The 15,611-nt window shown below is 40.7% G+C and overlaps 1 long non-coding RNA gene across 1 annotated transcript; it reads left to right on the top strand.

Annotated features, from left to right (window-relative positions):
- Positions 1–3,367: 3,367 nt before the first annotated feature.
- LOC112446754 (uncharacterized) lies at positions 3,368–7,804 on the top strand. Its single transcript, XR_003034842.2, has 2 exons — positions 3,368–3,817; positions 7,592–7,804. It is a non-coding gene; the product is annotated as an uncharacterized lncRNA (long non-coding RNA).
- Positions 7,805–15,611: the final 7,807 nt, after the last annotated feature.

The raw sequence follows: 15,611 nt of genomic DNA, 5'->3' as shown, positions 1-15,611 counted from the left end.
ATGGCAAATTATCAACAAGCAAGTAAACAATAAGCTTTTTTCAACACTAGAATACCCTAGGCATCAGAAAGAGAATTGCTGCATAACAGGTGTAGGCAAAAACCTACCTGAAACCCAGGCAATCTATTTGGGATCTCTTGGCACTCCCTTGCTCCATTTTGATAATAAATATGAGTGCACCAGCCACAGCGTGAGAAGTGTATAGTGGCCAGGGTTTCAGATCTCCCAGGGTGAGGGTGTAGACCACTCCACCAAGTAAGCTGCCTAGACCAGCAGAGGTGCTAAAAGATGGTGAAGGAAATCTAGAATGTGGTAAATGAGGGAAATGATGATTTATAGCTGTGGACGCAACACCCAGCTGCAGTGGTGGGGTCTGTAGCTTGTCTTAACTAACCTTCCTCTTACAAGTTACCCCAGAAAAAGAAGAAGCATATAAAAATCCAACAAGAATAAACTCTCAAAATTTAATGTAAAATATATACTTAACTTGGGCTTCCCAGGTGGTGCAGTGGTAAAGAATCCACCTGCCAATGCAGGAGATGCAGGTTGGATCCCTGGGTTGGGAAGATTCCCCGGAGGAAATGACAACCCACTCCAGTATTCTTGCTTGGGAAATTCCATGGACAGAGGAGCCTGGCATGCTACAGTCCAGGGGGTTGCAAAGAGTCGGATACTACTGAGTACACCCACACAACATACTTAAATAATGAAGTAAATGAATTAAAGGTACAAAAATGAATGAGCAGTAGGAAAGGATGGATGCCATGGTATGACCCTCTGTCTGGCTGCAGTGCTTGCTTCTCAGGAGCTATAGGTGATGATGGCTGTTCCTTTCTTGGGGAGCATCCTCATTCAATGACTCTTTAGTACACAAATATATAAATTCAATCCCTTTCCCTCCACTTAGGACAAATATAAAGGACCACTCCAGCTCACCATGGGGTTAACTGAGCCTTCGTGTGACTGCAGGATAGTTCAAATTCTCCCTCTGTTCAATATGCCTCCTTTGGTTTCTGTGCCAGGGCAGAGAGTCCTCCCCAGAGGCCAGCACTTGTTACTGTAAGAAGACAACAAAGGAGAAAAGGATGCTACAGTGAAGTGGAATGGAGAGGCCTGAGCTCTGGCTTGAAACTCTATACAGGAGAATTCATTTTGAAAGCTTGGAGGATGAGGTATGTACTGGATTGAATAGTGCTCCCCCATCCGCATTCATGTCCAACCAGAATTTTTGAATGTGATCTTATTTAGAAATAGTGTCTTCATAGATGTAATCACAAAGGAGATCAAGCAAGTCAATCCTAATAATCCAATTCAGGAAATCAACCCTGAATATTCATTGGAAGGTCTGATGCTGAAACTCCAGTACTTTGACCACCTGATTCAAAGTGCCAACTCATTGGAAAAGACCCTGATGCTGGAAAAGATTAAGGGCAGGAAGAGAATGGGGTGAAGAGGATGAGATGGTTGTATGGCATCATCGACTCAATGGACATGCATTTGAGCAAACTCCAGGAGATGGTGAAGGACAGGGAAGCCTAGTGTGCTGTAGCCCATGGGATTGCAAAGAGTTAGAGACAACGTAGAGACTGAACAACAAGATGAAATCAAGTTCAGATGAGGTTTTACTGGATTGGTGTGGGTACTGTCCTTACAATAAAAGGGACATTTAGACACAGACACAGAGAGAAGACACCATGTGAAAACAAGAGACACAGGAGAACACTCCATGTGATGATGGAGGCAGAGATTGAAGCAGAGCATCTGTAAACCAAGGAATGTCAAGGATTGTTGATAAAAGGGTTGTTGTCAAGGATTGTTGATCAAGACTGGAAGAGGCAAGGAAGGACCCTCCCCTAAAAGCTCCAGAAGTAGCACAATCCTGTTTACACCCTGACTTTGGTTTTCTAGCCTCCAAATCTGTGAGAAAATAAATTTCTGTTAAAAATTATTAATTTGTCACAGTAGCTTTAGGAAACAGGGTAGCAATGTAAGAAATTGTTGTGTTTTTTTTTTTTTTCAAATACTGTTTCACGGGCTTCCCTGGTGTCTCAGTGGTAAAGAATCCACCTTTCAATGCAAGAAACATGGGTTCAATCCCTGGTCTGGGAAGATCCCACCTGCAGTGGAGCAACTAAGCCCATGTGCCACGACTGCTGAGCCTGTGCTCTAGAGTCTGGGAGCTGCAACTACTGAAGCCTGAGCACCCTACAGCCTGTGCTCTGCAACAAGAGAAGCCCCCTCAAAGAGAAGCCTGCACACCGCAAGGAAGAGTAGACAGTGAACTCCACAACTAGAGAAATGCCCGAGCAGCAAGGTAGACCCAGGACAACCAAAATTTAAAAAAAAAAAAAAATGTAACTAAGAAGTATTTCTGTGGGCTGTAAATGTTCTTACACTGGGTGGGACTATGGCCTGAACTGCTGGGTTTCTCCAGGCACTTTTGGAGGGATACCTAGAGTCTCCGGGGAATACCGAGTGAGGGAGTCAGGGTGCATATCCTGGTGATGTTTGGACATTCTGAGATTCTTTGATGTCCAGACCATAGGAAAAATTTGCCTGGTGGTATTTTAACAGTTACAATTTTCCATTCCTTCTGTCTTATGTGACAGGTGAGTTAGTCAAGATTCTTTCTGGTGCACACATTTCAGAGGGGACTGAATGTGCCTTGAGGGGACATTCAGAAAGGGATCAACAGTCTCTGCTTAGGGAAATTTTCCCTCCCTCGGTTTCACTTGAGGCAGGAAAGTTGGGGAAATGGATCCCTCTCCATATACATGGATGCCTCTCCCTTCGAGGATGTTCTTTTCCTGAACAAGAGTGCCCTGAAATTTCTCTCTCTCTGCTCTGATATGGGCAAGCTCTCTCCCTGGAAAGGGACTGGGTGTGGTGCTTCTGAACTATGAGTCTGTGACTGTTGGAAAGCTTCTTGATATTCCTTAGCATTCTCTCATTTTAAAACTGTTTATTGGATACAGTTGCTTTACTCTGCTGTACAGTAAAGTGAACCAGCCATACATATACATATATCACCTCCATTTTGGATTTTTTCCCCATTTAGGTCACCACAGAGAGCTGAATAGTATCTGCTGTGCTACACAGTAGGTTCTCATTAGTTATCTGTTTGCCACACTGTTTACAATAGCCAGGACATGGAAGAAACCTAAATGTCCATCAACAGAGAAATGGATAAAGAAGATGTGGCACATATATACAATGGAATATTACTCAGCCATGAAAAGGAATGAAACTGCTATTTGCAGAGACATGGATGGACCTAGAGAGTGTCACACAGAGTGAAATAAATCAGAAAGAAAAACTGATATTATATATTAATATGTATACATGGAATCTAGAAAAATGGTGCAGATAAACCTATTTATAAAGCAGAAATAGAGACCAATATAGAGAACAAACATGAACACCAAGGAGGGAAAGGGGGATGGGATGAATTGGGGGGATTGGAACTGACGTCCTTAGTATTCTCCTGTGTAACTCCTCAGAATAGTATAGGATGGGACTGAGGTCCCCAGAGGACAGAGCCTGGGTCAGTCTACCAGGCTCTCACAATCTCTCATTGTGTCTGAAGCTGTGACTTCATCACCCTGAGCACTCAGCAGGTGCTAGTGAGGGGCAGGATTCTCCCATGTCCCTTCCCACCCTGAGAACATGTTTTTCTTAGGGAACCACTCAAGCTCCCACCCTGGCCCTGGGATCTTCTTCGTGACAGGCATCCTTGGTTGCGTCTTGGGACCCTGCATGTTCCTTTTTTTCGTTTTCCTGGCGATTCAAAAGTGCAGACAGAAAATAAAGTGTGAAGGTAGGCTCTAAAATGGAGATGATGATGATAAGAGCTTGTGGGCTTTGGGTGAGAAGGGAGACACTGTAATGTTGGATACTGAATCTGCATCTTGTCCTCATTACATTTTCTGGAAAATGATACTTGTGTTTCTCTGGACTCAGCCTCAGTGAACTTCAGATAGGCATGCCAAGGAAGCATGATGTTGTACATCACAGCAATAAATTTAGTATCAAGTACAGGGACACAGGTTAGGACTGGGCCAGGAATTCTGGGTATGCCCCTAAGACATGAGGCTAATGACTCTGATGAGCTGAGTGCAGTCCCAGAGATGTCAAAGATAGCACTCTATAAAGGTGTTTCAAGATGTGAGTTTCTGACTCAGAATCTTTGTATCAATCTTGTCCTCATGTAAATATTATCTATGGGAGGCTGCCTGTGAGCATACTAGTGAGCCTGAGCCTGGGGAGGAAAGACAGATGGAGTCAGGTGGAGAAGTCCCTCGTGTATTCTTCTAGGCATAAACTATCATCTGGGGTGATTCATAGCATCACCTGTGGTCACGCATCCACATACGAGATTCCTGTGTCCCACTTTGGACCTATAGCTCTCTCCATGCTCTGAAGATACCACCAGATATCTCCCATCCCCAGTGAATACTGTCTTCTCTCTGGGATGAAAATAAGTCAAGGCTGGGGGTCTACTCTGACCCCTTACCTGGTTTATACACTCGTGTATTTTTCTTTTCATGTCTATTCTTGGATTGTTTCTTACCTGTTAGATGATTCTGTGGCAGAGCTGCCGAGGAATGAAAACAAAGTTGATTCTGGACGTGTCCTACACAAGGCAGGGCTTTCTGCTCTTGGAAATGGGGATGAGGGTAGGAAAGTCTTGTGTAGAAGAGATACTGAAAAGAGTTTTGGGAGATGGAAACCTCAGTCCTCTAGAGGGAGGGTCTGTCTTCCTGAGGACCATGCTCTGAGGAAAGGAATGACTGTTTCTCCAGCAGGTTTAAACTCCTCTTTTTTTTTTTTTTAGCACCTCAGTTACTGTCTCATGACCTCAGAGAGGAAGAAATAGACTGAGTTCTCTGTCTGTATAGTTGCTCTAAGAGTTTCCAATATATTGGGACTTCCCTGGAGGTCCAGTGCTTAAGATTTCGCTTTTCAATGCAGGGAGTGTGGTTTCGATTCCTGATTGGGAAGCTAAGATCCCACATGCCTTGCAGCCAAAAAGCCAAACTGTGAAACAGAAGCCATATTGTAACAAATTCATTAAAGGCTTTAAAAATGGTCCACATAAAAAAATCTTTAAAAAAAATAATTTCTGATGTGTGGACATGTATGGATAATGTGAATGCATTTCCCAAACCAAGATGTCTGGTTTGATAAAATATCATAAAAGTTCAGAACAAGAGACAATTGAGAAATATTATTGAAAGATATTACGGAGAGATATTGCATTTGGTGAACATTTTGATGTTTTATGTGGAAAATGCTAACAGGATTTTGAAGCTGATATATCCACCAACTATCCAGAATACCTTTAATTGTAGATTCTGGGATTATCCATTCTTGAAGGGATCATAAGGATTGTATAGTCAAACACTACTCCACAAATAAAGTAACAAAGTAGATAATGTGTGACTTCTCAAGGTTACATAAGAAGTCACCGTTAGATCCAGGATGACGCTATCCTGATTCCCAGGGATGGGTTCATTCCACTTACATTTGTTGTTCAGTCACTAAGTGGTATCTGACTCCTTGTGACCCCATGGACTATAGCCCGCCAGGTTCCTCTCTCCTCCAGTGTTTCCTGGAGTTCTCTCTAACTCATGTTCATCAAGTAGGTGATACTATCTAACCATTGCATCTTCTGCTGCGAGTGTGAGTGCTTAGTTGCTTCAGTCGTATCTGACTCTTTGAACCATATAGACTGTAGCCCACCAGGCTTCTCTGTCCATGAGGATTCTCCCAGGCAAGAATACTGGAGTGGGTTGCCATGCCCTGCTCCAGGGGATCTTCCCAACCCAAGGATCAAACCCAGGTCTCCTGCATTGCAGGCAGATTCTTTACCATTCTTTACCCTGAGTCACCAGGGAAGCTCCATCATCTGCTCCACCCTTCTCCTTTGCCTTCAGTCTTTCCCAGCATCAGAGTCTTTTCCAGTGAGTCAGCTCTACACATCAGGTGGCAAAAGTGGAGCTTCAGTTTCAGCATCAGTCCTCCCAATGAATATTCAGGGTTGATTTCCTTTAGAATTGACTGGTTTGATCTCCTGGCAGTCCCAGGGACTCTCAAGACTCCACTTGCATGATTTCCACCAAAGATTCTTGACTGTTATTCAAGGACAGAAGAGAAGTGGTCTAAAATTCAATGACAAAAGTAAAGGGCTTCTATGCCTGAAATTCTTCCTGAGATCTCTTTATGTGAAATGAATGAGATGACCATCCCAGTGTCCACCTTCATGTGATCTCTGCAATGGCACAGGCTGCCACATTAAGAATGACCTTGCACTTGGTTTATCACTTTCCTGTTGCCATCTTGAAATGTTTAATAGTTTTTGTATAAGGAGATCTGCATTTTGGATAATAAGGTCCCCAAAATTCTATTTCCCAGAAAATATTCCCTGAGAAGCAAGAAAAAAGAAGTCTGATTGATCTCTTATAGTTATAGTCTTATTTCCTGGGAAGATGCGCTCGAACCCTTAAAAGCCAATCCTTCCTGGAAAGACAAAATTTGAGTGAGCCCATATTCAGTTATTCTGTGTATTGCTAGGAAGGATGGAATTAAATCAGATTTCACAGTGGGTACCTTCCTGCAGTTACAACTAGGCATGTATTTTTTGATGCTATGACCTTATTTTCTTAATCACAACAATCTCATAAATTATCAAAAGATTTAGGTGGTTAATCCAAGATGTGACAAAGTAAGAAATACAGTTAAAATGGCAAAACGTTGATATTAAGATATATTTCGATACTCTATAGCTGCTAAATGTCAAGATTACTCTGATAACTATGTTTTCATGGAGGCAGTTTTGGATGAAAGGTGTGAATCCCTTCATCTTTCTTTAAGACCATGGTAGGACTAATTTCACAATTTTCAGATTCCCATGCAAAATTAAAGTGTGGATTTCCATGTTCAAAAATTATTAAGACATTGAAGTTGGTGACAGTAGAGCTTTAAACCAAGCCCAGGGCCCTTCTGAGCATAGGTGGCATGATTGTGAGTTTGCCCAGATCCACAGAATTTCAGAGCTGGAAGGCCCAATAAACCGTCTTTGCCATAGCAGTGTGAGGGCAGTGGGGTTCCTTGGGAGAAGAAAAACTGTGGAAGCTGAAGCAGCTTTAGCCATTGAAGACTTTCAGAAAAGGCTAGGGTTATCCTTGTAGACCCTTGGGAAGTTGGGATCCGTTCCCTAAGTGTCCTCATGGGATAGATAATAATGGAGTTGTACCTTCTTCTTACCAGTTTCTCTGATTTAGTACTGAGAAAAGTCGAATGCTCAGAATTCTTTTCTCCAGTTTCAGGTCCCAACCATCTATACAGACTGAAAATTAGAGTTCACAGAAGTTTTTAAGTCTCTGTTACAGATACTTCCTGGACATGGTCTGAGATCAACAGTCTGTATCTAAAATGCTTTTCCTGATGTGTTTTATATCATGCAGAAATGATCTCAATCTGAGTCACCAGGCATGCTGTGTGTTCACTTTGTCCTCCATTCTGATGCCTCTAGAGGGCTCTGTTTCATCTAAGTCATAAACATAACCAGTCCCTAAACTTGCTATTGCAGGCTGGTTTTCACGTTCCTCAAAGAAAGAAGATCTGGGAGAGGAGAAACTCCTGACCGAAGAGTGTGAGTTTGGAAATGAGGATGCTGCGCTTGGAAGCAGTGGAATTCCATTTGAAGAACAAATATGTGTCTACTGAAACTCCTGTTACATTTTGGTCCAAACTAGACGTACAGAAAATATCACTTCATATGTCAATAAAAGGGTAACACTGACTTGTGTCCCATTTTTACATACATTGTCCAATAATAAATACTTCGGTCCTTTTATATCAGTTCCATTATTGAGAAATTTTTGTGAATATCTAGAGACTTTAACACAAACAGCTTTTACAATATTCACCCCCTCACCACTTTCATCCAAATATATATTTTCTTCTCTGGTGTTAAGCCCTAGGTGAGTGATCCATGGTCAGACTGAAAGAGATGCTGAATCCAGATCCAGAGTCAGGGTTCTTCTTCTCCCAAGATGACCTCATAGTAACAGCACTTGAATATTCCAGAAATGTTCTATCCTAATTACATCATTTCTTCTTACATAAGTTGGGTTCCCTCCCCACATAGACTCTGGAAAATTGATTTCATGGAGGCAGATGTAGGTTTGACAGAATCTTCTTAGTAAAACTAAATCTAAAAACTTCTCAGAAGCATAATTGAAATAGGAAAGTACAGAAGTCATTTAGAATGTTTTTATGTTAACTTTGTAATTTTGGTTGTGAAGATTCTTAGGCTTCAGCTTTATTTTTCAAACACAATTTTGTCTTTTTATGATTGAGTTACTAGTTATAGGACATAATGTGTGCTACCTGGTTAATTTAAATGAAGAGTATTTCTTTTTTGGCATTTTTAAAATTTATTTTTAATTGGTTAATTGCTATACAAGACAGCGTGTTAAAAACCAGAGACATTACTTTGTCCACAAAGGTCTGTCTAGTCAAGGCTATGGTTTTTCCAGTGGTCAGGTATGGATGTGAGAATTGGACTATAAAGAAAGCTGAGCTCAGAAGAATTGATGCTTTTGAACTGTGGTGTTGGAAAAAACTCTAGAGAGTCCCTTGGACCGCAAGGAGATCCAACCAGTCCATCCTAAAGGAAATCAGTCCTGGGTGTTCATTGGAAGGACTGATGTTGAAGCTGAAACTCCAATACTTTGGCCACTTGATGTGAAGAACTGACTCATTGGAAAAGACCCTGATGCTGGGAAAGACTGAGGGCAGGAGGAGAGGGGGACAAGAGAGGATGACATGGTTGGATGGCATCACTGACTCAATGGACATGGGTTTGGGTGCACCCCGGGAGTTGGTGATGGACAGAGATGCCTGGCGTGCTGTGGTTCATGGGGTCACAAACAGTGAGACACGACCGAGAGACTGAACTGTACAATGTTGTGCTGGTTTCTGTGGTACAACAGCGTGAATCAGCTATATGTATACATATATCCCCTCCCCGTCAAGTCTTCCTCCCACCCCCTCTTCCCATCCCTCCAGGTCATCACAGAGCTGAGCTCCCTGTGCTATACAGCAGCTTCCCACTATCTATCTATTTTATACATGGTAGTGTATTTATGTCAATTATACTCTCTCAATTCGTCCCACCCTCCCCATCCCCTGCTATGTTCACAAGTCCGTCCTGTACATCTGCATTTCTATTCCTGCCCTGAATATAGGTGCATCTGTACCATGTTTTTTAGATTCCATATGTATGTATTAATAAGTGATTTAAATGAAGATTATTTCTCATGTCCTCAAGTATAGTGACCCTTTACAATGTAAATCAATTCAAGTTACCCCATAGTATGGCTAGATTTTAGTTGGGAAAACAACTTTCAGTTCCTTGTTCTCACTTCCTCTAGCTAAAGGAAAAGATCAGAAATGATGAGTCTCTTGGTGGATAAGAAAGGAGCTGGGAGCTGGATTACCATCAGGTTTAGTGATGATTCACTAGGAACTGGACCATTCTTGTTCCCTCAGAATGTTATAGTCATGGTGAACATGGATAGTCTTTTCAGCTCTTAGCTCATATCCTAGAAGATACTGGTACATGACACTTTGGGAAATGTAAGTTATAAGCAGCTTGTTATAAGCAGCTGTACTCTCTCTATGGGTTTCCCAGGTGGCGCTAGTGGTAAAGAACCCATCTGCCAGTGCAGGAGACATGAGATATGGGTTCAGTCCCTGGGTCAGGAAGATTCCCTGGAGGAGGGCATGGCAAACCACTCCAGTATTCTTGCCTGGAGAATCCCAAGGACAGAGGAGAGTGGTGGGCTACACAGTCCATGGGGTCGCAAAGAGTCGGACACAACCGAGTGACTAATATTTTAGATTCAAGCTGTTGTTCAGTCACTCAGTCATGTCTGACTCTTTGTGACCCCATGGACTACAGCATGCCAGACTTCCCTGTCCTTCACTAACTCCCGGAGTTTGCTCAAACTCATGTCCGTCAAGTCAGTGATGCCATCCAACCATCTCGTCCTCTGTCATCCCCTTCTCCTCCTGCTTTCAATCTTTCCCAGCATCAGGGTCAGCTCTTCTCATCAGGAGGCCTAAGTATTGGAGCTTCAGCCTTAGCATCAGTTCCTCAAGCTAGCAGTACAGATAAGTCAAAAGATAAGCTCTTACAAGAAAAAAGTACCTGCTTTCATCCCCAAATTCCATTCTAATGTGTACCTATCAGTGGAAAGTGGAGAGAATAAGGTCCTTAATTTCTCACTTGCTGTAGAATATGTAATCCTATACAGAATAGGGTCAGACTTGCTCATCTTCTGAGCTTCCTGGAAAAATCATTCGAGTTCACACATCTGCTGAGGACAAATATACCATCTACATAAAACATGTTCAAGTTCTCAAGTCCTTTGACTAATAAGAAATAAAGTGGTTTGAATCATTAGCTTTGCATACTGTACCTAATACTTCTTTAAAAAAAAAAAAAAGAAGAAGAAGAAGAAAGAAAGAAAATCTTTTTGTACTGGGATATAGCCAATTAACAAAAAATGCTGTGATAGTTTCAAGTGAACAGTGAAGGGACACAGCCATACATATATGTGCATCCATTCTCCCCCAAACTCTCCACCCACTCAGGCTGCCGCATAACATTGAGCAGAATTCCCCATGCTATACAGCAAGCAGGTCCTTGTTGATTATCGATTTTTTAAAAAGCAGTGTTGCACTAGTATTTCTAATAGCACTTGAGTGTCTTTGAGCTATCATACTTCTAACCATGACTTCCTGAAAGTGTTTCTGTTAAAATCTAAATCTTTTTTTTTCTTCTTTTTTTTTTTCTTCTATGCCTCCAATCTTCTCTCTTCCCATTTCACATAATGTGTAGACATTTTGCTTCTTCTTTCTCATCCAAAACATTGGTAAGAAGAGCTTATTTTAGAGTTCCCTGGTTGCCTAGTGGTTAGGATTCTGGACTTCCACTGCTGTGGCCCGGGTTCTATCTCTGGTGGGAAATTGAGATCCTGCAAGTGATAAGGTGTAGCCAAAAAAGAATAAATTAAAAAAAAGAAGCAGCTTACTTTATGTGGTCAACGTCTACTAAATTTTAATGTTAAAGGAGGGAGAGTAGGGGACAGAGCCTGGTGCAAAATGTAAATAAATAATCTTAACATCCCAACATTGTTCTCCCCCATTCTCTCTGATGGAGGGATTTCTCTTGGTTTTTGTTTCCGTTTTTCTTGGAGCTAGTGGTAAAGAACCTGCCTGCCTACCAGTGCATGAGACATAAAAGACATGGGTTTGATCCCTGAGTTGGGAAGATCCCCTGGAGGAGGGCATGGCAACCCACTCCAGTATTCTTGCCTGGAGAATCCCATGGACAAAGGAGCCTGGGGGACTACAGTCCAATGGGTGGCAAAGAGCTGGACACTACTGAAGCGACTTAGCACCCTTACTTAGTACACACTCTCTCTTTTTTTGACTTTTCCTAATTTCTTTTTCTTACATGTTTTGAAATGCTTCCCAGAAGTGTTTTGAAAATTGACCCTCCTGCCTCAGGTAAACAGAGGTACTAGGAAAGTAGACCCCAAAAGTCCTCCTTCCAACAAAGAGAAAGAAGAAGAATTATGTCCACTTCAGACTGTATACTTGATTCCTGGACAGGAGATCAGAGAATCAGTTTATCCTTTCAGCTGTCACTGTCTGGCCAGCTTTTGGTTCCCTGATTCTCATATTTAAGGTATCTTTGAGCACAGTTTGATTCCACTAAATAGCATTTGCATATTCTGCCTATCTGGAGGTTAGGCCAGCTTTGTGCTTTGGTCTGGCAGGACTGTCTACCTTTCTGTAAAGGCAGCTGGCAGAATTTAATTAATAGAATAGAAACATATTAGTTAGGAGGTACAGCCAGGAACCTTGTCCATGGAGCAGACTTGCTATAAGGAATGTACTTTCAATTATAGTATTTGGATATTGACACCAATGTACAAATAAATGGATAATAAAACACACACATAGAGTGTTAACTTTTACTATTACTAGGTTGCATACTGGTAAAAAAATCCACCTGCCAATGCAGGAGGTGCAAGAGACACACATTTGATCCCTGAGTTGGAAAGATCCCCTGCAAAAGGACATGGCTACCCACTCCAGTATCCTTGCCTGGGAAATCTCATAGACAGAAGAGCCTGGCAGGCTACAGTCCCTGGGGTTGCAGAGTCGTATGCTACTGAGTTCACACACATACTGTTACCCACAACCCACCTCCTTCTCCTGAATGCAAAAGCAACTGCTGTTTTTTCTTTTGATACAGCAAACTTTCCTTCCTGTTAAATACCACTGTGGTTATAATCACAAATTGGCCTAATGATGAACAGAAAAACATCCTGCACCTTTAGTAATATCTGATTAACAGCAGTGAGAGAAGCCCTGGTGGTCTCTACTTGGCAGACATGTGTGGTGCACTCTCTGTATGTCTATCATTGCTCTGAAAGAGCTACAGAATCTCCTAAACTGGCTGCCTTACCATGGATCATTCATAGAGATAAATGGGTAATTATGATTTTATAAATTTGAACTCTAAACCTTACTGATCATATTCCATTTAGTTTGGCTCAAAAAAAAGACTCATATGTGCATTGTATTCTCAAATATTTCTTCTTCAGTAGCATCATTTCTTTTATAGGCCACAATACCCTATTCCTGCCAAAATTCTCAACTAACAGAGGCTGCTAACTTCCAAAATCAACTCTGATTTCCAAAATCAATTCTGGAGAAATGACAGAGACAAAAGGGAAATAAGTATCCAAAGAACTGACCACATCAGGGACTTCCCTGGTGGTCCAGTGGTTGAGAATCTGCTTTCCAATCAGGGGACAGAGGTTCAATCCCCTGTCAGGGAACTAAGATCCCGTAAGCTGTGGAGGTAATTAAGCCTGGTGGCTGCAACTACTGAGCCCACACACCCACGCTGCAACAAAGACTCAGTGTAGCCAAAAAAAAAAAGAATTAAGCATCCCCTGTGTACACTGAACTCAGACTGAACTGATGAGTGGAGAGAGGAGGACTAGGCAGAGGCTGGTGAATGGCTGCAGTGTGGAAAGAAAGCTGCATGTGGAGCTCTGATCTTGCATTTCCCCCCGTTCATTTTATCACTTGTTTTATAGCCACAGAAATCTGTAGTAGCAACTGAAGCTACTCACTGTGTCCATGACGAATATCGGGCAAGCACAAAAGTGCTACTCAGCTGGGAAGTTAAAATATACAATTAGGAAATCAGTAGGATGAACCTGGATGAAGAACAAGTGGGTAAGTTGGAATATCAATTTCAGTGATTTTCCAAGAAGACAAGAGAAAAAAATAAAGAAGTAGAAAATAAAACTAAAATTGTAAGTGATCCAGAGGACAGGAGTAAAGCACCACCGTATAGTTAAGGGGGGCTTCACAGCCAGCACCAGTGGTGAAGAACCTGCCTGCCAATGCAGGAGACAAAGAGATGCAGGTTCAGTTCCTGAGTGGGGAAGGTCCCCTGGAGGAGGGCATGGCAACCTACTCCAGTATTCTTTCCTGGAGAACCCCGTGGACAGAGGGGCCCGGCAGTCTACAGTCCATGGGGCTACAAAGAGTCAGATGTGACTGAAGAGACAGCACACATACTTAAGAGGATTCCAGGGAAAAAAAATCAAAAAAACATAAAACTAGAGAGAAGAAAGGAATTTGAAAAACTAATAGATATAAATTGTACAGAATTTTGAAAAATAGGTAAGGTCTCATTTTGAAAGGATTTGTAGATTAACAGTGAAATAATGAAAATATCCACCCCACTACATAGAAATTTTTTTAAGTGGCAAAGTAAAATTTTCAGAAAAAAACAGTGCATCATCTGCCCAGAAGTAAGAATCAGATTGACTCTGAAGTTATCGGTAGCAGCATCACATACAAGACAATAAAGCAAAATTTTTAAAAGGATAAGAACATTGAATCTGAAATTGTATGTACAGCTAAAAGTATCAGTCCTAAGTGAGAGAGAAATATGTAAGTCCACAATTATATCAAATACATACATGTATATAATTCTGCCATTAACACAAGAAGAAACAGTGAAACTGTCAGCCACTATTACTCAAAATTGATGAAAGCTTTGTTTAGGAATATACTCAGAAACTTCTGGGTTATAGGGTACAGTAGGTATATAGTTTGCAAATCTCAGCAAGTGATTTTTTTAAGTGGCTTACAAATTTCTACACCTACTGGCATGCTATTGTTGGGCCATTTATGTTCATTCTATTAGAAATATGTTTTCTTATAAGTGTTCAGCTAATCTTCGACAAGGGTACTATGAACACTCAATTAGGAAGCAATTGTCTGTTCAATAAATGGTGTGGGTGGGACTTCTCCGGTGGTCCAGTGGTTAATGCAGGGGTGCAGGTTCAATCCCTGGTCATGGAGCTAAGATCTCACATGCCTCAAGGCCAAAAAACAAAACAAAACAAAAAGCAGAAGCAGCATTGCAATAAATTCAATAAATATTTTTTAAATGGTCCACATCAAAAAAATCTTTTAAAAAATGGTGTTGGTAAAACTTGATATTCATAAGCAAATGAATAGAACAAGATTCCTTTACTATACACCTATACTAAAATTAACTAAAAATGGTTTAAAGGCTCAAATGTATGACCTGAAATTGTAAAAATTCTTGAGGAGAACATATATAAAATGATCATTGACTTTGGCCTTGACCTGATGCAATAAATAAATGTATGTAAATAAAATATATATATATATATATATATATATATATGTACCAAAGTATCATGTTGTATATCTTAAATTCACACAATGCCATATGTTAATTGTATCTCAACAAATCTGGGGGGGAAATTTCTGAAGAAAATAAAACATGAAGATATTTTAGTGAGCCAATTTTTGGTACTAGACTATTTTCCTATACAATTTCAACATCTTTGTTCCTATATTGTTCTCCTTTAATTACTTATATTTATATTTTGAATCATTAAATAAAACATCAGATTTAAAAACCCCTCTTTGTAAAAAGGATAAGGCAAATGCTATACTGTTTTTTAAAAAGCCTCCTCATTTATGACAATTTAACTTGTCTTTTTCCTGATTTTTTCCTACACAAGGGGCTTTAAACAGACTTTATATGAAAAATAATGAAAAACTGCAGAGTTGTGCATAAGGAGGAAAGAGCTTTATTAGGAAGAGAAATCTGTGCTTGAGTCGATAAATGTTATTTTAGCCTAAATCATCAATCTTTCTGTGTGAAGATGTCAACACAACACAACCATGTAGACTTTATCCTAGTCCAGGTCTTAGGAATTATGAGAGTGAAAAAACATGAACAAACATTGTTTCAGATTTTAAACATAAATTCTTATCTTGATAAGTTTTTTAAAAAACTTAGGCTGGAGAATTTTAATATCTGATACTCAGCCAAAAATTAAGCCAATAAAGGCACAAAGGCATTTTGGTTTCCTGTTTACATGCCTCAGAATCAGGAAGTCAATATGACTTTCAATAGATAATTTCCTTTCAACTGTATTTGCTTGTTATTTTTTCTCTCTAAT

This window comes from Bos taurus, chromosome 5 (genome assembly GCF_002263795.3).
Source record: "Bos taurus isolate L1 Dominette 01449 registration number 42190680 breed Hereford chromosome 5, ARS-UCD2.0, whole genome shotgun sequence".
Lineage (NCBI taxonomy): Eukaryota > Metazoa > Chordata > Mammalia > Artiodactyla > Bovidae > Bos > Bos taurus.
The sequence above is the reverse complement of the archived record's forward strand: the minus strand, read 5'-3'. Positions and strand labels throughout refer to the sequence as shown.